Here is a 24,863-nt window from a genome sequence, read left to right as displayed (position 1 = left end):
CCCCACCTCCCCGGCTGGGAGGGGCGGCCCCGCAGCCCCGAGGGAGACCCGCCTCCCCGACCCCGCCCCCCCAACCTCCGCGAGGCCCAGCCCACTGAGGGAGCAGGAGGCTGAGATCCCAAGTTCTTAGACCCCCAGGCCCTGAAGGATGGCATCGCTGGACCAGCCACTCCCAGCTTCCGGTTAGAGATGCCGGCCTGTGACTCGTCGGGGGTCAGTGGGGTGTAGGAAGAACTATTAGCTCTGATCCTGTATTTATCTTTATTTTTCATAAAAGAAAGGACCAGGATTTACTTAACACATATGGATTGACAGAAGCATGGGTACGTAGAAAGAAACATGCCTACCTTGAGGGTGTACACTTATTTATTTTTCACTGATAGGGAACATGCTGTTTTAAAAGTTTGGAGCCCGGAGACATAGTGTTGGTGTGATGGGTGTCAGGGCACAGGTTTCACTAAGTGTTGAGGGCAACCCCCCCCACAGCCCCCCAGAACAGGTCCCATGGGGGGTCGTGCAGGCTTCCTGGACTTGAAAGATGAGTGGGAGTTCCACAGGCTGAAAAAGTCAATGAAAAATAGAAAGGTGGGATGTGTCCCTGGAAAGCGAACAGCAAGAAAAAGGCCTGGAGGTTGGGAATAGCCAGGCATGTGTTCAGAGGTCCAGCACCAGGAGGGAGGTGGTCATTCAGGCCTGGGTCAGCCCTGAGCCCAAGCCACGAGCTCTGCCGCTCAAAGAGGGGGACGTGCTCGGTGACTAAGCCTCTCTGGGCCTCCATTTCCTCATTCATAAAATGGCCTTTGCTCAAGCTGCTCCTTCCTGCAATGCCCTCCCTATTCCTCAGAACCTACCCAACTCTTGGTAGCCCTAAGTCCCCCCCCCAAGATTCCTCAGTCCTCACCTGCCTCTGAATGTGTAATAATAATAATAATAATAATAGCATTTATTGACCACCTACTGTGTGCCAGCCCCTTGCTCCCATTCTCTCTCCATCTTCCCAATATTTATGAGGCAAACATTAACTCCTTGATATTAAAGGTTAGGAAATTTGGGACTGAGAGTCAGTCGACAAATATTTCCTGGGCACCAATTATGCGCCAAACAGTATGCTAAGCACTGGTCATACAGTGATGGACAGAAGGGTGTGGTCCCTGCCCTCATGGAGCCTACATTCTTGTGAGAAAGACAGATAGTGAAGACACAAATACACAGATTAGCTATAATGATCTCATTATTATTGATTATAGTAAATGCCCAGAAGGAAAGAACTGGGTTCCATGAGAAGAGCAGGAGGGATCCAGTCTGGATTTAGAGGATAGGGCTGTCCGAGAAGGGAATTTTTAAACTGAGACATGAAGGATGTCAGACTAGGAAAAAGAATGTTCCACACACAAGGTGTAGCTTATGCAAAATGTTTCCAGGCAGCAAAGAACTTGGCACAATGGAGCAGTACTGCCCTCTCGACCAAGATGAGAACAGCCCTGCCTAAGACCTGTACTTCAGGGGGCTGGCTCCATGGTGTGGTGGTTAAACCTACACTGCTCCTCAGCCATGCTGTGGCAGCAACCCACATATAAAGTGCAGGAAGATTGGCACAGATGTTAGCTCAGGGCTAATCTTCTTCAGCAAAAAAAACCCGAAACAAACAAACAAAAAAAACAACAAAAAAAACTGCACTCGGAAGATTCCTAAGATCTCAAACCCCAAACACATGATGAAGAACCACAGGGCGCCTAGGGCTCAGCGCTGACCTGCAGACGGCAAACCTACATAGACATCCACGTTCTGACACCGCTCAGGCTGCAGGGAACATTTCCCCACGTCTTGCTCACTGTTCTCAAAACCCAAGGTGCCTGCATGGGACCACAGGAGAGGCGTGGGCTGAGCTGCCCCCCACGTCAGAGGACACTCTTTCTGAGTGCGAGGCGGATTTGAACAGTAGAAGCTCTTCAGTGAAAGAAAGTATAAATTCATTCCTCAGATCTTCCCTCTCAGGTTGCATGGATGTGACAGATACTTGCATGACAAAATGTCCATTTTCTGGCTTCTTTTTGTGTTATGAAGGGTCTCATGAATTAGCACGGTATTCATAACAGTTGCACACAGCACTGAGGAACATCTTGTAACATTAAACAATTCCCTGGACTATTGAACTTGAGTGTACATCCGTCTGAACATTACGTGTGAAGCCTGACAGCAGTTCTTCATGCTAGCGGCTAGTGGGACATTAGATGCTATTTTGGGAACAGTTCTGTTTTTCTAAAAATATTTAGGGGTCAGCCCTGTGGCCTAGTGGTTAAGTTTGGTGTGCTCCATTTCAGCTTCTGGGTTTAGTTCCTGGGTGTGAACCTACACTACTCGTCAGCAGCCGTGATGTGGCAGTGACCCACATACAAGATAGAGGAAGATTGGCACGAATGTTAGCTCGGGGTGAATCTTCTTCAGAAAAGAAAAAATTTAACAAGATGGAATTAAAAATTTTAAAACCATTTAAATTACATAATTTATGATTATAATTTATGATTAATAAATAGTAAAAATTTAATTCAGGGGCTGTCCCAGTGGTGCACTGGTTAAGTGAACATGTTCCACTTTGGTGGCCCAGGTTCGCCTGTTCAGATCCCCAGTGTGGACATGGCACTGCTTGGCAAGCCATGCTGTGGTAGGCGTCCCACATAGAAAGGAGAGGAAGATGGGCACGGATGTTAGCTCAGGGCCAGTCTTCCTCAGCAAAAAGAGGAGGATTGGCAGCAGATGTTACCTCAGGGCTAATTTTCCTCAAAAAAAAAAGAAGTCTTTTAACATTTACTATAGTTACTTTTGAGGGGAATGTATTCAAATTTGTATGCTTTGAATGCAATTACATTTTTTTAAGTCCTTTGCGAATGAGTGCAGGTCCAGATCACGATGGGAACAGAAAGCAGCAAAGCGGAACACAGAAAAGGACAAAAAGAAACTTCCAGGTTCTGGTGAGGCCAGCTTGGCGAGCACGTGTGGGGAACTGAGAGGCAGCACAATGTTCAGATTTGGGTCAGGGGTGGCTTAGGACTGGGCATCAAGATTTTGGTTAAAAGGAGGGTCAATTTGGGGATAAGATTCAGCTCAGGAACACAGACAACCTCTAGCAGCTTCAGGTCTGACGCCAGAACACCGGGCCTCTCTACAGAGAAAAACAGGCTTCAGGCTCTATAATTACAACTTGTTTTCGTCTAAAAATGACATTTCTCAGCTTGATCACTGGCATTAGTCACCAGGTTCAATTCCACATGAATTTTAGCCATTTTCTAAAATTAAATCCACTTTCAGAAGATGAAGATTTGCTACCACCAGTGACTATGATGCTGATAAATAAATGACTGCTACCATGTCTCGGGCACTGCGCCCCAGGCTTTCAAGCTATCCTCGCAGCACCCAGCCTCATAGCACCCATCTTCACAGCGCCCATCCTCGCAGCACCCGTGCTCACAGCACCCATCCTCGCAGCACCCTCGCTCACCTGCGGCCCGGAGGAAGTAAGTGACTCCGGGCCATACCATTGACCAGGCACCTGGTCTGTGCCTGGTGTTTACTGTGTTATCTTGAGTCCCTGCGGAAACTTCGAGAGGCAGGTGGGCACGTCACTTCCCCTCTCTATGCCTCCACTCTCTGGCCGGTTAAGTGGTGACAATAATCGTACCTGACTTTCCGGAAGTCATTGTGGGAATTAAGTGGACCGACACATGTAACTTCTTAGCACAGGGCCTGGCACAGAGCAGGTGTCCTGTCTATGTCAGCTGCGTGTCGCTTTCCCTTCATTTCACAGAAAAGGAAACGGAGCCCCAAGTGCCTCAGGGACTCAGACCCAGGTCTCTATGTGGCACAGAGGTGAGAGGAGGGGTCTTTGGAACAAGTCTGAAGCAGTGGTTAAGAGCTGGAGATTTTGCCCAGAAACGGACCCAAGCGTCCTGCTTCACCACGTTGCAGCCGGGTGACCTTGGGCAAGCTCTCCCCCTTGCTGGGAGCCTCTTGCCCTGAACTGCACCTTCTCCATCTGGCAAAATAAATGTGCATCACAAAATGATCCATTCAGGTGGGCTTAGCAGAAACCTGGGAACTCTGCTTCCTGAAGATGTGTCCAGGCTCTTGAAAAATAGACAACAGGTCTGAGCTTTGATTTTTTTTTTTTTTTTTTTTGGTGAGGAAGATTGTCCCTGAGCTACCATCTGTGCCAATCTTCCTCTATTTTGTATGTGGCATGCTGCCACAGCCTGGCCACCGATGAATGGTGTAGGTCCATACCCAGGAACGCGGCCTGGGCCACTGAAGCAGAGCATGCCAAACTTAACCAGTAGACCATGGAGCCCATCCCAGATCTGAGCTTTGAAATGGTCAGTTTCTGTCGACTTAATTTTGTTGGGATTACTTTGGGCTTCTTTCATCCATCTAGGTTCTTTTGGTGTCACACGGCCCCTGACAGACTCTTCTACAAAGAAGTTTCTCTCAGGGAACCCTAGACTTGCAGTGTCTTGTCTTTGCTTCTGGGATAAGGAAACAGAGGCTCAGAAGATCAAGTCACTGTCCAGGGTGTCACGGGTGGGCAGGGAGTGAGCAGGACTCAGGCCAGCGTCTGAGCCCAGGGCCGGAGACCACGCGGCGGTGGCACACAGTGGGGCCTCTCGACTGTGCTGAACAAGGCCCGGATGGCTGCTGGGCACTGGCTGCAGGAGTGGAAAGGGGCGTCCAGCCCAGTTTGACCCTCATGGAGCTCACGGCCTGGGAGATGAGGGTTGGTTGTGGGGGGCCCAGAGAGTGGAACAAAAGCACTGATGTCCCCTCTAGAAAGTAGAATGGGACAAATGATGCTATTATGGGACGTCATGTCTTTTCACAGAATCAGTGTGAATCTGAGCTGGAACGGCCCTACAGGGCATGCTGTGTGGCCTCCAGCAGTGTCAGGAGTCCCCTTGTACACACTGTCCCCAGCCTCTGCTTGCATGCCTCCAGGCACAGGCCACTCACTGCTTTTCGAAGCCACCATGCTACACAGGGCCAGGAGACAAGATCGGTCTCCGCCCAGTCAGCCCCATGGACCAGGGGCAGGGGACCCATCAGAGAAAGGGAGAGACTGACAGGAGAGACGGATGAGGCAGGAGCCAGAGGGCTGGACGGCAGGGCAGCCAAACTCTTGTGGCACAGAAGGAGGCTCACTCAGAAACTGTTCCTACTGAGACCTACTGTGTGCCGGGCACTGTTGGCAGCACTCGACTTCCGGCAGTGAAAAGGTGGGCTAAGGCCCCTGCCCTCATAACGCTGACGTTCTAAACTATCTGGCGGTGTGTGAAAAGCTGATACATACTGTGCAGAAAACGAAAGTGGGAAGAGAGGAAAAAGTGTAAAAGTGTGAGGGGAGGGAAGGTTGCAAGTTAAGACAGCGTGATCAGGGAAGGTCTCACTGAGAAGGTGACATTTGAGTAAAGGTCTGAAGAGGTGAGGGATGAGCCACATCCATATCTCGGGAAGAGCATTCCAGGCAGATGGAACAGCAAGTGCAAAGGCCCTGAGGTAGGAGCGTGCTCTGCCACATTTGCGGAATAGCAAAGCTGGACCAGAGTGAGTGAGGGGGAGAGAAGTGGACAAAGCCATGGAGGTACTGGGGGTGCGATGGGGGCTGGGGAGCCAGGGGTTAAGGTAATGTTGGGTCCTGCTTGGTGAGAACTGGGGAGGATGGGAGGGTTCTGAGCAAGTTTTAATGTGATCACTGTGGCGTTTGTGTGGAGAGCAGATTTAGGAGGGCTGGGGAGGCGAGCAGGCCAGCGAGGAGGCTGCTGCAGGGGCCGGATGATAAGGTGGTGGACACAACAGGCTAGCCTGGTGCGTTGGGTGTAGGGGGTGAGGGGTCCGGGTGACACCCAGGCTTTGCTTTCAGGTCCCATTAACCGGGACGAGGAGGACTGCGGAGAGTCAGGTGTGGAAGCTCAGGGGTCCGGTGTCGGGCATTTGGTTTAAAGGGCCAATTGGACATCCACGTGTGACGTCCCTCGGGCAGCTGGATGCAAGGTCTGGGCTAGAGATACAAAGTCAGGAGTCATGAGCCCATAAACAGCTGAGACGGCCGAGGGAAGGAGGGAAGGAGAGGGGACCGCAGAGGAGGGGGCACCGCACTATTAGGATGTCCCCGGAGGTGAGGAGGGACCAGCAAAGGAGCCTGAGAAGGAGCCAGAGAGGGAGGAGGGAGCGAGCAACCGCGTCTGGCACCGCTGAGCGAGAGCAGACAGTCCTAAGAGTGGAGCACAGCATCCTGAGCACAGACACCAAGCCCGGCTGCCTCCCTCGGCCAGCATCTGCGAGCGAGGCAAGGTGGCTGGTCTGTGTGCGTACCGCGGAGGTTGCCGGTGACACAGACAAGGGCGCTTTTGGAGGAGTGGGTGGTGGCAGTCCAAGCCTGTTTGGAGGGGGTTTAAAGAGAAAGGGGGCAGAGGAACGGAGGACGACCGGGGGAGCAGAGAAACGGGGCGGTATCTCCAGGGAAAGTAGATTCAAGAGGGCGGTTTTGGTTTTTTAAGCCCAGGAAGATAACATATTTGTAAGGTAAGGGGACGGGGACAAGGTGACAGATCCCTCAGTGGACGTAGTTTCTGGGGAGGTTGAGAGGTGGTGGGAGTGGGGGAGCGAGGCGTGGGCTGGGTCAGGGTGGAGGGCTTGAGTGGAAATCTGGGCGGTCAGTTGTGATAAAGTGATGAGAAAATCTCCCAGCAGAGGAAAGTGGAGGGCAAGATCTTAGAGAAAAGGAGGCCAAAGAACCGAGACACTGGGTGTTGGGAGGGTTTTTCCTGGACATGGAAATCACCCCGTATTAGGACAGGGACGTGCTGGAGAGTCAGTGAGCCAGGAACCAAATCCTTCAAAGAATGGTGTAGTCTGATGATACGAGATTCAAAACTGAGGTCCTTCTTAGGGTTAGAGAAGGAGAGAGAATGGTCCAGAAGCATCTACTTTCCTCCAATATGTCTTCTTCTTCCTTAATAATAAAACCCCTGATTTGTAGCTGAGCATACAGACACTCAGAAAAAAATACACCCCAGTTTTCCTTGCAGCCATGTGGCCAAATTCTGACTCTCAGGATGTAAGTGGAGGTGTGCGTGCCACTTCTGGGAAGTGTCCTTTACAGGAGGGGTGCACCCTTCTTGGTTACTTTTTACTTCCCACCGTTTGGAAAGAGGACGTATTGGTTGGAGCTGTAGCAGCCATCTTGGGCCATGAGGCAACCTTGGGAGTGGGAGCTGTGACCATGGAGTAACCAGCTAGGAGCCTTGATGAGAGAGAGAGAGAGAGATAGAGAGAGATAGACAGAGAGAGAGAGAGAAGAAAGCAAACCCATCTTGTTTAAGTCACTGTGACATGGGGATTTTCTGTTACTTGTAGTCAAACCTGGTGCTAATGGCTACAACTGGAAAGTTATGTTCGTGCCACACTGGAGATGACATTTCATGCCGGTGGGCACTGGTGGGCACTGAGAAACCCTTGAAAGTTGTTGAACAGGACGCGAGCTGGTGGGAATTGTACAGTCAGAAGGGCTGTGGAGAGCACATTTTAAAAAAGGAGCGAGCTGAGGCGAGGATTTGTAGTGAAGGGGTCCAGCTAGATGGGCCGAAGACAGATCGGGGACGGCCTCTGCAGGGCGGGGTCTGCGAGCGAGGTCGGTACCGAGTTTAACAAGCGATTCAGGAACGTGATCGTGCTTAGAGTCGGGCTGGCGTTTGCACCAGAGCTGGATTTCGAGTCAGAAATAGGAAGAGCGCAGCGGCGGGGTCAGGTCTCCCTGGAGGCGTCCGGCCGCCTTCGGATGGACTTTTGCGGGTTCAGGGAGACGGCGCTAGGATTCGGGTTTGATGCAGCGGCCTTCGGGAGGGGCATTTGGACCTGGGTGGGGGGGTTCGAGTTGTCACAATTACTGGCGGGGTGGGTGTTGCTCTTGGCGTTTAGAGCAGGAGCTGGAGATGCTGACTGTTTAGTGCGGAAAAGTGGCCCGGTGGTCCTGCCCCAACTGCCCCGCGCCCCTGGGAAACACGGAGGCAAAGCAGCGCGGGGAAGGCAGAAGCTGAGCGGTGTCGGGTTTGAATCCCTGCTCTGCCGCTCTCTTCGCTGGGTGCACGCAAACCCTCGCTGTCCCCATCCGGAGCTGGTCGGTTCAGTCCTAGAGGATGGGGGTACTCTGATTGGCCAGCTCGAGTCCTGCGCCCGCCTCTGGGCGGGGCTCTCTGTGATTGATAGCCCGGCCCTGTGGGAGGGCTAAAGAGGAAGAGAGGGGCTCTGTCCAGGTCAGGGGGCGAGGAGTCCGCGCGGGGAGCTGTCGTGAGTCAGGAAGGATGATGGCAGAGCAGCAGCGGTTGTAAAGTTCACGGAGAGCTTGCTGGGTGCCGGGCACGGTGCTAAGTGCTTTGTCTGTATTAGCTCGTTTAATACTCACAACCGTGTCATAGATGCTACTTTCACACGTTTTACGTACGAGGCAACTTCACAGAGAGGCGCAGTCACCTGCCCAAGGCCACACAGCCAGGACGCAGCAGAACCGAGGTCCCCCATCCACAGCCCTCGCTCCGGAGCAGGTGCTGGCGCTTTCCGGGGCGCACCCTGCACCCTCCCCGGGGCAGTAGAACCGGGTGTCCTGCTCCAGGCTGGAGGCGGACCGGGGCGCTCCCCTTCCAGGGCACCTGTGAGCCCAGGAGGACGGAAACACCTCGGCGCAGATGGCCATCTCACGTTTGCCGTTACCCCCAGAGCGGAGAGCAGAACCCCAAGGAACAGAAAACAGAATAGGTATGTTTAGAGCAGCGTTTCTCACCCCGGCTGCGCTCTGGAATACTTACCAGAGCTCTACAAAACCCCAGCGCTCAGGCCGCACCCCACACCGGTTAACCCGAATCTCTAGGTGGGGCCCTGGCATTTGTAGTCGTTAAGACTCCTTAGGTGAATTCAATGTCCAGCCAACGTGGGGAACCACTTAGCTTAGAGGCCTCGTGGCTTAGTGGAAACAGCCGTGGGTTAAGAGCCACCTGGCTTTGAGACTTGGTACAGTCAGTGCAAGCTGTGTGACTTTGTGCCAGTCACTTAACTTCTCGGAGCCTCAATTTCCTCACCTGTTGACAAGGCCTAAGTCTCTCTACCTTTCACAGGGGTTGTGAGGGCCGAATGAGACGATGTCTGTAAGGCCTCTAGCACAAAGCTGGCGCTCAGCTCCATCCTTAGTGCTAGGGAGGGCGCAGAACAGACCAGGCCCTGGTCACAGGTAGGCTCAGGCCTGCGCAGGACCACCCGCGGAGGCAGAGCAGCGCCAACGACTCACCATCACTGGGACGAGGCTGTGGAATGGGTTTTGCTGGGATCCTCAGACCCCGGGTCCTCACCGAGGGGCTTGAGGCTTCTGAATCAGAGGAGGCTTGGACCGGGTGGGCGGGGTGGGGAAAGGGGGAACGGCTGTGTGCCTGCACTGACTCGGCCTCGCCACCAGGTGGCGGCAGGAACCCGCCCACCGGGGCGGACACCTGCCAGGCTGAAGGACAGGACGACTGGGAACGACACAGACATTAGAGGACTTTTTCGAGTGCGAGGTATATGCTTACGCCTTATTTTCTTTCCTGTCCATTTACTTCGTGCCACCGCCCTCCTTTAGGGAGTGAAGAAGCTGAGGCGGTGCCGGGAACTGGCGACTGGGAATTGACCCCTGTCCCTCTGACTCCAGACCCTTCTCTTAACCACTGAGGTCATAGAAGGTCATAGAAGGTCAGAGCTGCCAGGCCCTTGGAAATCCTCGGGTCCTGTGCTTCCTAAATGATAACGTTTGGTGATAAAAATGTTTGATGATAAAAGTCACCCGAAGCTCTTTTTAAAAAGATTTCAAATTATTGGGCCCCAGGCCAGGCACTGAATTAGAATTTCCCAGGAAAAGGGGCCTGGGAATGTGTGTGGTTAACAAGAGTCCCTGTTTGGAAGCGTGGATCTGCTCCCAGGGAGGGAAAGGGACCTGCCCAAGGTCGCACAGTTAATCCCCTCGGGGTGCCTGATACCCGCTAATCCAGAAGCCAGGCCATCCCCCAAAAAAGACGAGACTGTATACTGTAAATCCAGCAATTCCACTTCCGGGTATATACCCAAAAGAATTGAAAGCAGGGTCTTGAAGAGGAATTAGAAGACCCATGTAGCAGTATGATTCACATCAGCTAAAAGTGGAAGCAACCCAAGTGTCCTTCAACAGATGAGTCGGATCAGCAGATGTGACACACATACAATGGAATATTATTCAGCCGTAAAAAGGGAGGGAATTTTGACATATGCTACAACATGGATGAACTTGGAGGACATTACGCTAAGTGAAATGCGCTCATCACGAAAAGACAAATACTAGATGATTCCACTTACATGAGGTACCCAGAGCGGTCAAATTTATAGAAGCAGGAAGTAGCATGGTGGTTGCCAGGGGCTGAGGGGAGGGGGCAGGGGGAGTTATTATTTAACGGGCACAGAGTTTCAGTTTTACGAGATGAAAAGAGTTCTGGAGATGGATGGCGGGGATGGCTGCACAATACCATGAATGTACTTCATATCATTGAACTTGAAAATGGTTGAGATGGTTAATCTCACGTTATGTATATTCCACCACAGTAAAAACAATTGGGGGGAAAGAAAGATGAGCTAATCTGTGCCCAGCCCTGGAGGGGGAGCGTGCTGAGGAATGAGAATGTCGGAATGATTTTCTTCGTCTTTTGAATGCTTCTGTGAATAAGTATTATATGGAATTTGATGGGTATTGCCAGATCGCCTCTCTCCTTGAAAAAGATTGTGTTAATAATGTGTAGATATACTTTTTTCCCCAATAACTTCACCAGTTCAGGGTTTTATTATTTTCCTTTTTTTCTCTTTAATGGGTGAGAGATGGTATTTCATTATTATTTAAGTTTGCATTCAAATTTATTAGATCTAAAGTGGAAGGTCCAGAATTTACTGGTGTCATTGACAGCCTCAGAATGATTTCCCCCAAAATGTTAATTCCCACTTTATTATACTAAATAAAAGAAATTCATGTTTATCGTTAAAGTAAATGAATAAAACTACCAGGTCTGTTACTGACAGGAGAAAGTGGCTCCTGCTTGAGATTCTGCCTGGGTTGTTGCCCCTTGTTCGGCGTGAATTCCGGGTTCTTGAGTGGAGATTCTCAAGGCGGAGGGGTGCAGCTGGGGACCATGGATGTAAAAACTCCTGTTCATTTGGCTGTGCCACCCGCTGGCCCCCCAGTGGCTATTATCATGAATTCCTGGGTCACTCTCCTGTGACAGGACAAAAATGGTCAGTGAGAGGCTGGGCACAGACTTCCCCCCCACCGCCCCCCGGCCCATCAAAAACAGTCCTATGATCGCCAGTCCAATTTCTCCCCTCTCTCTTTTCCCTTCCTAAAGCAGGCTGATTCTGGAAAGTGGCTAAGTTGAGCCCGGGGTGGAGGAGGAGCATTTGTTTTTGTTTTGTTTCTTTGGTGGGAGATGGAGATTGAGATGAGTAGCTTCAGGGCGTGAGCAAAGAGAGGAGAGGAAAGGGTATTTTAATTAGTGTGGCTGTGAACTATGTATGTGAATCCCTCGAAGGCCTTTTAGAGCTGTGACTAAAGAATGAAATTACTTGTTAATTCCTTTAGGCTATTTGTTGTGTTTCTTACGCTAGATACGCTAGATACTATTCGGAGACTGAATCACACAACTGCGCTTTATTAGGGTTCCACCCTTACTAATGAAGACTTGGGCTCTCCAGCCTCCAGAACCCTGGCGTCTTGGCTCCTTGACAAGGATCCACCCCTTGTCCCAAGGCCACACCCCAAACCCTGTCATCGCCTGAAACTGCTCCACCTCTGAAATTACAAATTCAGACGTCCCACGCCCTGATGACAGTCTCCTCTCCTCCCTCTTACCCACTTTCCTCCACCGCATCGCTCCTTTGATCCCACTGGGACTTCCAGCCCATTGATCCCAGTTCTTCTGCCCAAGCAACTTTTCCCTTTTCCCTTGGTAATGTCACCCACATTTTCCTTGGAGGAAAATTCCTTTTTTCTCCCAGATGGATGATACAATTCAGCTGAGGCTGACTCTGTGCTCCCCAATTCCAGGGGCATGCACATCTGGGCAATCCTACTTCAGACCCCTGGCCACAGCAATTGGTCAGGGAGGGGCATGTGACCCTGGTCAGTCCAGGAAGAGCCAACCCAAGACTATTACTGAGACTCCAGAGGAAGGGACATTTTCTTTCTGCTTAGGTGGCTCAGCTGGCAGGACATAGCCTGGACTTGCTAGGGGCCGTCTTGGGGTCGAGAGCCTGCGGGATAATGAGAAAAGCTGAGCAAAGAGAGGAGATTCCTAATAATCTTGTTGGAGTATCTGGAACCAGCCATTCCTGAAACTTCTCTGGGTTTTTCAGATATGTGAATTGATGTATCTGAGATCCGTGAGTCAGGGTTGCACTCCATCACCTGAAACAGACCTGGGTGGATTACAGTGTGGCTCCAGCTAGGCTCTGGAGCAGGGGTCTCTAAACGTAGTTGCACGTCAGGATCACATGGGAAGATTTGTTTTCTTAAAACCTTTATGTGGGGGCCAGCCTAGTGGCGCAGCGATTAAGTTCACACATTCTGCTTCTCGGCGGCCCGGGGTTCACCAGTTTGGATCCCGGGTGTGGACATGGCACCTCTTGGCAAGCCATGCTGTGGTAGGCATCCCACATATAAAGTAGAGGAAGATGGGCACGGATGTTAGCTCAGGACAGTCTTCCTCAGCAAAAAGAGGAGGATGGCAGCAGTTAGCTCAGGGCTAATCTTCCTCAAAACAAAACAAAACAAAAAAAACCTTTATGTGAAGGATAACATTGATACAGAAAAATGCACGAAACGTAAATGTACAAATTAATGCATTTTTATAAAGCCAACTCCCATGTCACCCGATCAAGGTCAACAAATAGAACATGGTTTGACTTTGAAAGCCCCAGCCCCTCCCCCCTTTCACAGGGAACCACGACCCTGCCTTCCATGGCGGTCACGTCCTTGCTTCCCGCCGTCGTTTCCAGCCTGAGTCTGCTTCCCTCAGTGCTATGCTGTGGGTTTGCCTGTTTAAGAATGTTGTATAAGTGAAATTATTTATTAATCTTAAGGAAGCCAAATTTGTCAGACTTTTCCTTTAAGGTTGGTGCTTTTGTGTCATGAAAATAAATCTGTCACCACGCTGAGGCTTTCGTCCGGAATCTTTGCTTTCACCTCCTGTCGGCTTTTGTTGTCTTTATTGTTCTGCCCTCTGCATGATGACAACCCACCTGGGATTTGTTTGTTTATGGTGTGAGGTTAGTATTATTTCTTCCCCATTGAAGGCTCAGCCTGTTTACTGAAAAGGCTCACCTGTCTCTGCTCCTTAGAGCCGCAGGAATCACAACCCAAGTGTCCATCTCGATGTTAGTTTCTAGTGTTTTCCTCCTTCTGTCTGTCCTTGCACAGATACCACCCTCTCCTCATCACCGTACTTTTATAAAAAGTCTTGATATTCAGTAGAGCAAGATTCCCATGCTGTTCTTTTTTTAGGAAGCTCTTCTTGGCTCCCTCATTTCCTTCTGTATTTTAGAATCAACCTGTCGTGGTCTACACAAAGTACCCTGTGAGGATTTGGATCCGATCGCACGGAATCTCTAGATCAATACATTCTTCAACATTGAATCCGCGAATCCTTTTTTTTTTTTTGAAGATGCACATGTTAAGAAGAGACGATGGAGGGGCCTAGAGTAATTCTTTCTTTCTTTCCAGCCTTGTTGAGATGCAGTTGACATAGAACATTGTATAAGCACACTGTATGTTTGTTGATTTCCTTCGTGTGGTGAGAACATTTAAGATCCACTCTCTTAGCAACTTCCAAGTATATGATACAGTATTATTAGCTGTAATCACCTTGCTGTGCAAGAACTTGTTAATCTTATAACTGGAAGTTTGCCTTCCAGTCCTTGAACGTGCTATATGTGCGTGTGCTCACGTGTGTGCTCACGCACATACATTTATTCAGATAATTAAAAATTGTTTTCTCTGTAATCCTTTTGGCGCATCTTTTGTTAGATTTATTCCTAGATAATTGCTGTGTTTTTAAATGCTATTCAAGGGGCTTATTTAAAGTCCAGATTCTTTGGCTTGACCTTCGGAGAGTCCGAGTGAGTAGTGCCGAGGGGGGCCCAGATGTGAATTTTGAGAACGCTGCCAGGGTGATGCTGACGTGCAGCCAGCCTGGTGCACGTGGGCCTCCCCCGGGCCCCACTCATGATCTCTTTCCAATCCTAGCCAGCCCCGTCGCATCCCGGCTGGCCCAGTCTCGTAGCCTGTGAGCACGCTCAGGGCTCTGCGTCTTGGAGTGAACCCTTCATCCCCTCTAGGTCCTGCCATCTCCTTTCCTCCCATTCACAGCCACACTTTCAGACAGGTTGTCCACACCTGTGATTTCAACTGTTCATGCTTTCGTCCTCCTTTAAATACATTTGAAAACCCACAGGAACCCTCATGGATTTTTAAATTGACATCTAATTCAGACCATCCTTCCCCACACCGCGTCCTTCTGGTCTACCAGGCAGCCTCTCCTCTTCACCTGCTCACTTCCTCCACCCTCTGCAAGGTGGCTTCTGATGCCTGCATGCCGCTAACACTGCTCCACTCAAGGTCTTCAGACTTCTGCGTCACTAAATAGGAGGGACGGCTTCAGTCTTTGTGTCACCCACCTTCTCTGCAGCATCAGGTCTTGGGCCACCCTCCTTTCTCATGCTGTCTCCCTGGGTGCCCGTGATATCACGCTTTCTTGGGCCCCCCGCCTATCTAACAAGCTACTTACTGACTGTGCTGAGCACCTGAAGGGAACAGCAGAGAGATGGAGGGCCCGAGCTCCACCCTCTTCCTCTCCCACAGTGCCGATCCCGTACCAGGACCTGCCGATCATGCCCCCACACAACTTTTTCCCACAATGAAAAACATAAAGTTCATCACTGTAAAAATTTAAGCCTGTTGAAGAGAAGAAGGAAGAACATTAAAATCACCTGAAGCCACTGGCCGGCTGGTGGTGCAGCAGTTAAGTTCGTGTGCCTTGCTTAGGTGGCCCAGGGTTTGCCAGGTCAGATCCTGGGTGTGGACCTACATACCGCATGTCAACCATGCTGTGGCCATGTCCCACATGTAAAAAGTAGAGGAAGATGGGCAAAGATGCTGGCTCAGGGCCAGTTTTCCTAAGCAAAAAGAGGGGGATTGGCGGCAGATGTTAGACCAGAGCTAATCTTCCTCAAAAAAAAAAAGAAAAAAACAACACCCGACATCCCCTACCCTGAGAAAATCCACCATCAGAAGGTTGGCAGTTGTCCCTTTTTTGCTTCTCTATGCATTTATACTCCTGCGTGTGTTAGTTTACAAAAAGTTGGCAAAAATGGTTATCATACCCGCCCTTTTTTTCTTAAAATTTTTGCTTGTTTATTCATTTTGACTTTCCCTTCTGAGAAAACCAACGTTAACACTCTGATGTGTGTCCTTCTAGACTTTCCACTTATTGATAGAATCACACATAAAAGCACTGGAACACATACAGGATTATTTTTTGTTACTGCTTTTGTATAAAAATGTGACCACGTTATATACACATCTCTGCGCTTGCTTAACTTAACCCTTCACATCAATGAGTATAGCTCTAATTCAGCCTTTTTGATGGCCGTATGGTATTCCATGGCATTGATGCACCACCATTTCTTCACTCATTGCCCCGTTGAAGAGCATTCCCTTTGTTTTTCAGTTTTGTTTTCACCACTATGATTAACGCTGTAATAAATAGTCTTGTACATATCCATCCTTACGTACTCTTGTTTTTATTTTTAAGGGGGTTGATTCCCAGGTGTGAATTACCACATTAAAGGGTGTGTGTATTACAACTTTAACAGATATTTCCAGGTTGTTTTCCAAAAAGGCTGTAATGGAACACATTTTCACCAACAATGAATGAGAATGGAGCCATTTTCCCCATATCCCCTCAAGTAATCGGTATCATTTGTGTTTTTCTTTTTTGTTGATCTGTGGGTATTAAATGATAGCACGTTATTACTCTAATTTACATTTCCTGACAACTAGTAAGACTAGACATCTTTTCATATGCTTATTAGACACTTAGATTTGCTCTTCTGTGAGCTATTTCTATCCTTTTGCTTTTTTCCACTGGATTATTTGTCTTTTTCTTATCGGTTTATAGGAGCTCTTTGTATAATATAGATATTAACTTGTTTCTCACATGGATTTCAAACGGTTTCCTAATCTATTCATCCCCTTTTGACTTTGGTTAGGTGTCTTTTGCCATAAACAACTTACAATTTTTATGCAATTAAATGTGTCTATCTTTTCTCTTATAGCTTCTGGCTTTCTGGTTTGGTTTAAAAGGTCTTTCAGAATGCATATTTTATATATTCTGAATGTTGTTTAGATTTATGCATTTAAACCATCTGAAATTTATCTTTCATTTGGCTGTGGTGAGAGGGGTCGTTCCACCTCGTTTTCTTCCTGGTGGGATGACCCTTTGAATCAGCCTTGATTATTAAATAAAGTACCATTCTCTTCTCACTGAATTGAAATTCCACCATTTTTGTATATTAGATCAAATCTATATTGGGATCTGTTCTTGCGCTCTCTTCTGTTTCACTGATTTTTTCATCATTTTCTTGACCATTCTTAGAATGACGTTGGCAGGAGTCAGAGTTCTGGAAAAGCCCGTCTTCCCCACATCCTTGGGCAGACTTGAAGGGTGGGCGGCCCAGATTGCTGCACACACCTGGCAAAACCACCCCCCCCCCCCCCATATACAGGATTCTTTCTGTATCGCATGTCTATATGCACTTCTCTGTACCCTGCTTTTTCCCCTGACAGCCTTGCCAGCCGCTCAGCCCCACCACTGCTCTGCTGCAGACACCAGGACTAAGCTCATGACACCCTTTATCCCTGTCTGTGGTCCCAGGTCAGCCTTCTCCGTGCACCTAATCCCCATCTGGCCCTGCTTCCCTTCTCTCATCCCGTCTCCCACCCTGTAACTGCTAAAACCCTCCACCAAGCCCGCTTGAACTCAGGCACGGGAAAGAATGGGTTTGTCTTCTGGCTCTTCTGGAAAATTGGCTCTCCCTGAGGACACTGCTTCCCCTACACTGGTCACATAGTGGCTGTTTTCTCTCCCTCTTCCTCCCACTGAGCCAGGAGGTGGGGTCAGTGACCTCCTTGCTCCACTCGCAGAATATGACCTTTCCCTCTTCCCCCCAAACTCCCAGCTTGAAATCTCATGCTAGTTAACAATATGATTGTTGGTGACACCTCCTGACCCCTGGCTGCTCCTTCTCATTCCTTGAAGCGTTTAGCACCTGACTCGCTGGTCTCTCTACCACCACTCCAGCCATAATTCTTGATGGTTCGGTGTCCACATAGACGGTCCTTCCCACCTCCTGGCCTCTCCGTCCCCTGACTTCTCCCCACCTGTGACCTGCCGTTCACCTGGCCTCAGCATCCTCCACATGGTCACGCCTGAGGCTTTGCTGTTACCACCTCGGGACTGCTCTTTGCTGGCTCTGCCTGAGATCCGAGCAGTGGGCATCCTCTCCCTGCTTTTCTCCCCCACTGTTTCTTTATCTCCACTGCATTGAGCACCTCCTTCACTCTTTTTGTGGTTTTAGCTATCTTGTAGTTTCATCAGAGGCGGCCTCTCTGTTACTGTACTGAATTCATCGATACGAAATGGGATGCGTGTCCCAGTCATCTCTTGCTGTGTAACTTAATGGCATAAAACAACCGTTGTATTTGCTCGTGATTCTGTGGGTCAGTGACTTGGCTCAGCTCAGTCGGGCAATTCTTCTGCTGGTGTCACCTGGGGCCATTCACGTGGTGGCAGTCATCTGGTGGCTTGGCTGGGGCTGGATGGATGACCCAAGATAGCTGGCCTGCTGGTGTTGACCATCAGTTGGGACTGTCTCTCCGGGGGGGCCTCTCGTCCTCCAGGAGGTGCCCCAGGCTCCTTTCCCCGGCAATCTCAGAGCAGCGAGAGAGGGAGAGGGGAAGTTGTAAGGCCTCTGGGGCCCTGACCTCAGAACACCCACAAAATCACATCTGCCACATTCTGTTGGTCACAGCACGTCACAAGGCCAACCCAGATTTAAGGGCGAGGAGTAGATCCTGCCTCTGATGGGAGCTGCAGTAAAGTCACATTGCAAAGGGGTGGAACACAGAGGGGAGGGCTTTGTGGCCATTTTACTTTGCAGTCCACCACAGTGTGTCAGCCTGTGCAGCTGGGAGATGAGTTAGTAGTTTGCTTGTTGATTGACTGAAACTTGGACTCAGTGATGGCCTCCACTCAAAGAAGATGCTCGCGCTTCCCTGGAATGATGTAGAAGGAGGAATCCAAAAGCATAGTGAGGGCGAAATGTGAAGTGGATTTATCACAAGTGACCTGCACATCCCCTCCCCATTGTGTCCCCTGAGAAGTCCTAGGGGACACACCCAACATGAGGGTGTTAGAGACACTGTAGTGAGGGGAGTACCAGCATCCTCGACATGCTCTGTGCTGGCTGCTTCCCATAAGCCAGGAGTAGTGGGGAAGACCCAGCCCCGAGGGCTTCCATATTTCAACAGGAAAGCTGGAGTCCTGGAGTAGCAGAGGCCAAGTGTTAGCATTTAGTCACCAGAGACATACGGGCATCGGAGAACGGTGATCAGAATGTTTTGACCTGCGTGGGTTTCAAGGGTGGCTAATTGCCCGTGGTGTCCCTAGGAATAAAATAGATGGGCAGCCTATTAAAATATTGCTTGATCTGTAGAATGGAAACACTACAGGTCTGGTGGCCAGAAACCCGACTTAGTCCCCACAATAATAGTCAGAGTCTCCCACCCAATTTCAGGATCTAAGGCAGTCCATAGATGCAGAGCCCCTTGACTGAATTGAGGCCAGGGGCCCCTTGAGGCAGCAAAATCCCATAAGCGTGCAGTATAAATCTCCTCTAAAGCTTTCCTCAAAGGGCCCTGCAGCCTTTACCAGGGTAACTGTGTCCTAGGGAAGGGGACATTCTCAGACTTTTTGGAGATTACTAGATACTGGCTTTGGATTCTCATTAACTCCTGGGAACCAAGAAAGCCAGTAGGGGCTTCTGGTGGTCAGATGATAAACGGAGTTTTGGCTGAAGTCTAAATCACAGTGAGCCAAGAAGGACCAAAGACCCATCCTCTGGTTATTTCCCTCATTCTTGTAGGACTACTTGGCCTGCGACAGAATCCTCACATCAGCTCTTGGAACCATTAATAAAGGCTATTTTGGTATGAAGGGCCACAAGAAGGATCCCAGAACTTTCCTTCCTGTCCAGATAGTAAACTGAAAGCCATGCTGCACGCTCGGGTGCAGGGACCATGCTCTCTGTCCCAGCCTCATTTATCGCACCTGTTGGGCTTGTGCAAAAGGCAGCTGGCTGTTAGGGACTGTCGGTAATCCATTGTGAACATAATCAAACGGTGACTCCAACTGTTCCAGTTGAGATATTTATATCGGAGCAAATCAGCATAACCCCTGGTCCCTCCTGGTGTAGCACTATTGACCTGAAAATGATTTTTTCTCTGTAGCAATTTGCAAGTATTACCAAAACCAGTTTAATATCACCTGTTATGCCCAACAGTACACCTTCATAGTCTTGCCTCAAGGCTATGTCAACCCTCTTCTCTCATAATATAGAGAATCTAGAATCTCTAGTTGCAGAATCTAATCATTCTACTATCTCACAGATCATCAGTGCATTGATGATGTTATTCTGATTGGACCTGATGAGCGGGCCCTGGCAAGGACTTTAGACTCCTCAGTAAGGCCCAAGCAGGCAAAGTCCACAAAAATGTAGGGACTTGCCATCTCAACAAAATTTCTGGGAGTCTAGTGGTTTGGAGCAAGTTGGGTCGTTTCCTTAAAGGTGAATGTTGTACCTTGTGCCACCTATGACTGAAAATGGGGCCCAATGCTATGTGGGTCTTTTTGGATTTTGGGGGCATTATGGTTTGAATTGCATCTCCCAAAAAGATACGTTGACGTCCTAACGCCCGATACCTCAGAATATGACCTCCTGTAGAAATAGGATTTTTGCAGTGTAAGCAGGTTAAGATGAGGTTATTAGGGTAGGCCCTCATCTGATACGACTGGTGTTCTTATAAGAAGAGGAAAATGTCACGTGAAGACACAGACACAGGGAGAACTTCATGTTCTGGCTCGGGCAGAGATTAGAGTCTACAAACCAAGGAACACCAAGGATTGCTGGGAAGCACGACTCTACCCATCACACACATACACACACACACACATATATGTATATATAAAGAAAAAATGTATATATATTTTCCCTCTGTCTTCAACTGCCCTTTTTATTTTATATAAGGATTGTTATTGGTGGTTGACATTACAATTTAGTCTCTAGGGTACAGAATAGTCAGCTAAAACTGAGATTGAATCCAGGAGTAGCTAACATCATTTAGAGATGGCTGTGGGAACCGTGTGTATCCCCTTTTGGGGAAAGGGTGAGAGTGTCTTCATTTGTCTGAAGTAGTTGCCTCTCTCTTGTTAGGCAGAAGCATGACGTTGCTTTGTTGTTCTATGGAAGTTCAGATATAGAGGGAGGGGTGGGTATGGACGCCCGCGTAGTCAAAGGGGTGGATCCTGTCATTGTTATTGTCTTTCAGCTCGTAATCCGCCCTTCTGTGTTCTGCTCTGACCCGTTGGAGCTGGAATTCCACCGCGTTTCTCCTGTCCATTGGCTTCCTGAGAGCTTCTGCCAGCAGGGGCGCTAGAGGCAGACTGGAGGCCAGAGTTGGCCCTTACTGGCGTTGCATCAGCAATGGGCACATCACCCAGGTGGCAAGTTGGCTTCGGCCTCCAGCTTGTTCTGGGAATCTCAGCTCCAGCCTCCCCACAGCCGCTTGATATCCTCGCACCAGTGACACAGCATCTCCTCTCCCTGGAGGCCTGAGCCCCAGTTCTGGGAGGCCCCCCCTCTGAGCTGTTGGGATAGTAGCAGCTGGACACCACCCCTCCTCAGAGGTAAACTCGCCTCCAAGAGGGCCCCCCTCCACGCTTTTAGGATCTTCCCTGTGTTTCCTCAGCTCTTGGGGTGGGAGTTGCTTCCTGAAGTAGCACATATCTCTGTGCAACCTCAGTGTCTCATTTTTGCTTTTTCAGTCCTCCAGCCCCAATCTAAGCAAAGTCCTACCTTACATTCTCCCTGTTAAAATAATAGTGTGGTATCTATTTTCTTAACTGGACCCTGACTGATACAGACAGTTTCTAGACAAGTGGGGAAATATCAACTTTACTGTATTAAAATCAGAAGTCAAAGACCCAGGGCCAGCCCAGTGGCGTAGTGGTTAAGTTTGCACGCTCCACTTCAGTGGCCTGGGGTTCGTGGGTTCGCATCCCCGGTGTAAACCTACACACCATTCACCAAGCCATGCTGTGGCAGCATCCCACATACAAAATACAGGAAGATTGTCACAGATGTTAGCTCAGGGCCAATTTTCCTCACACACGCACACAAAAAGTCAAAGACCCTGTTTTATAAATTTTTGTGTAACCACAAGACTGAATGAGGACCCATACAAATATTCAGTAAATGGTTGAGTCACGACTAGTAGATGAACCAGTGTGCCCATAAAAGATATCCACGTCCTAATTTATGGAAACCTGTGAATGTTTCCTTATACAGCAAAAAAACAAAGCAAAACAAAAGCTCTTTGCAGATGTGACTAAGGTAAGGATTTTGAGGTGGGGAGGATTATGCTAGATTATCCAGATGGGCTCTAAACGCAAACACATATATCCTTATAAGAGGGATACAAGGAAGGTTTGGTAGAGAGGAGAAAGTGGTGTGAAGATGGAGCAAAGGGAGATTGTAAGATGCTGGCCTGGAAGGTTGGAGTGATGCGGCTATAAGCCAAGGGCTGCTGGCAGCCATGGAAGCTGGAAGAGGTATGGAACATGTTCTCCTCTAGAGCTTCCAGAACGGTATGGGGGTAAGTTCTGTTGTTTTAAGGCATCAAGTTAGTGGTAATCTTTTCCAGCAGCCACAGGAAACTAATACATGGATGTTGGATTGGATGAAATTGTTCTTGGGAGCACAGAGCACAAAAAAACCCATATTCAAGGCATTTAAAGCAAGAAGGGAAGAAGAGGGCAAAAAACGACAGGGGAGATGACTTTCCTAAGAAAAATAATTCTTCTGGTGTCACATCCCAGTGGCTTAACCAGAGAAGTCAGCGTCCTGTCGGTTTCAGTTTCATTGGGTCCCCTCATTTTCAACCCTCTGGTTTATTTCATATTATAACCCACCTACCACCTAAAAGGATTTGAAGTGGCTTATAGTAAAAGACAGCTCTAAGTAAGTGTAAAATGAGAAGGAAAAAACGGAATCTACGTTATAGTAATCATTCATTCATTGTCAGTCAGTCTTACACTTGTTTTAAAAATTCTATACACCAAGTTAACATATCTAGCACTCTGCTTGATTTGATAAAGATGCCCCTCATGATGCAGGGTCAAGTTACACAAGAATGATGAAATTAGGATGGACCTAAGCAGCTTGGTGTTTGGGCTTGGCTCAGGCTCAGTGTGGCTAAGAAACTGGGCGCTAGGCCAAATGCCAGGCTGTCTATGTTCTAGTCCTTGAAGGGGAGGAAGACAATTCCTCTACCCTCCTAGGTCCTTCTGGCTGGCCTAAGAATTAAGTTGTCATGAGACAGAATAACAGGAGAAAATCAAACAAAGTTTAATAACATGTATACACAGGAGAAACCCAGGAAAACTGAGTAACTCGCCAAAATGGCTGAAGCCACCACCTTAAATACCATCTTCAGCTAAGGACAAAGGAGGCTGTTGGGGGTAGTGGCTTAGGACTCCAAAGGGGAGGAAGCCAATTTTCATGGAGATGGAAAAGCAAATGTTTGGTAAACAAATGTCTGCTGGGACATCTATAGACAATGTGGCCCCAGAGAGAGAACTTTGATAAAAATGGGCTTAGCAAGGATCCTCCCAGTCTATCACGCCCAGAGTTATCTATGGTGATGGCTTGTCCTCTATCTTAAATTTTTTTTGGCAGTTAGGGGGAAGGTCAAAGTTTCTTTCAGAGTCTTTTGTCTTTAAAAATAATCAAGTCAAAGAGACACATTTGGGGTGGCCAGTTCTGATCCCCCACATGCCCATTCTGCTACTTGTCTTGCTACTGGTTGACCTCTGGGCCTCAGTCCCTCCAGAGCCTGGGTACCCGAGTGACTTCATGGAAGAAGGCTGTTCGCCTGCCCAGTCCTGTTATCTAACACACAACGATCTTTCTATTGTGTATGAGCCTTACAGATTTTGGGGTCTGTTTGTTGTAGCAGCTGGCCTGTCCTAGTTCATACAACATTCTAGGGCCAGAGATTCCTCATTTACAGGGCATAGAGTGCTCTGTTGATTACAGTGCTGGACCAAAGGAGCCTGGGATACTGTGATTGACAAGAAATAAATATTTGGTTTTCCTTCCATTTCTGGGACAGAGCTCCTGAAACCCTTGGAATTTCCTAAGTGATAAGAGCAATGGGAGCATCTTTTATTATAATATTTGGTTTTGTCCTCTGTTCCTGAAACAGCTCCAGAGCCATAAAAGTGAAAGGAGCGTCTTGTTATTTATAACAAGCCCCTTTCAGCCACACCTGAGTTTATGCTAATTCGGTGACTTTTGGGAAATGTTAAGGATGGGGGTTGGTTGCCAGGGGAACCAACCACATGATTAGAGGGTTGGAACTTTCAGCCCGTCCCTCCACCTCTAAGGAGGGGAGAGGAGCCGGACATCAAGTTTAATCACCAATGGCCAATAAGTGAATCAATTATGCCTACATAATAAAGCCTCCAGGGGCCGGCCTGGTGGCTGAGTGGTTAAGTTCGCACACTCTGCTTCGGCGGCCCAGGGATTCACCGGTTTGGATCCTGGGTGTGGACATGGCACTGCTCAGCAGGCTATGCTGCGGTGGCGTCCCACATGCCACAGCTAGAAGGACCCACAACTAAAAATACACAACTATGTACTGGGGGGCTTTGGGAAGAAGAAGAAAAGAAAAAAAAATAAAGCCTCCATAAAACCCCAAAAGGACGGGGTTTGAAGAATTTCCAGGTTGCGAGCCTGTGGAGGTGGTGGGCGAGTGATGCGCTGGGAGAGGGCATGGAAACTCTGTGCCTTCCCACATCCCTTGCCCTGTGCATCTCTCCCATCTGGCTGTTCCTGAGTTACAGCCTTTTGTAATAAGCTGGTAACCGAGCACGAAAATGTTTCCCTGAGTTCTGTGAGCCGCTCTAGCAAATTAATTCAACCTGAAGAGGGGATGATGGGAACCTCCGATTTATAGTCCATCAGTCAGAAGCACAGGTGGGTCAGAAGCACAAGTGACACCTGGACCTGGGCCCAATGTCTGAAGCTGGGGTAGGTGGCAGTCTTTAGACTGAGCCTTTAACCTGTGGGATCTGACGCTATCTCCGGGTACGTAGTGTCAGAATTGAGTTAAACCATAGGACGCTCAGCTGCTGTCTGAGAATTGCTTGGTGTGAGTAGTAAAGGAAACATGGGGGAAATGAGTCTTCGCTTTACAATGAGCCCTTTGACTTAGAGCAGAGTTAGGCAAACTCTAGCCCTTGGGCTGAATCCAACCTGCCATCGGTTGTTTCTTTTAAATTAAAGTTTATTTTTTGAATAGATATTATAAGCACATGGCAGAACATTCAAAAAGTAAAAATGAATGTAGTGCTGAAAATACTTCCCCTTCTTTCCATCCTCCTGCT

General features: G+C 48.9%; 1 long non-coding RNA gene across 2 annotated transcripts in view; it reads left to right on the top strand.

Moving 5' to 3' along the window:
• Positions 1 to 9,491: 9,491 nt before the first annotated feature.
• Positions 9,492 to 24,863, top strand: part of LOC123288283 (uncharacterized) — a 138,003-nt gene continuing 122,631 nt past the window's right edge. For both annotated transcript variants that reach the window (XR_011505012.1, XR_011505011.1), the window contains exon 1: positions 9,492 to 9,587. This is a non-coding gene — a long non-coding RNA (uncharacterized lncRNA). The remainder of the gene's footprint in view (positions 9,588 to 24,863) is intronic.

Source organism: Equus asinus, chromosome 8 (assembly GCF_041296235.1).
Source record: "Equus asinus isolate D_3611 breed Donkey chromosome 8, EquAss-T2T_v2, whole genome shotgun sequence".
Lineage (NCBI taxonomy): Eukaryota > Metazoa > Chordata > Mammalia > Perissodactyla > Equidae > Equus > Equus asinus.
The sequence above is the reverse complement of the archived record's forward strand: the minus strand, read 5'-3'. Positions and strand labels throughout refer to the sequence as shown.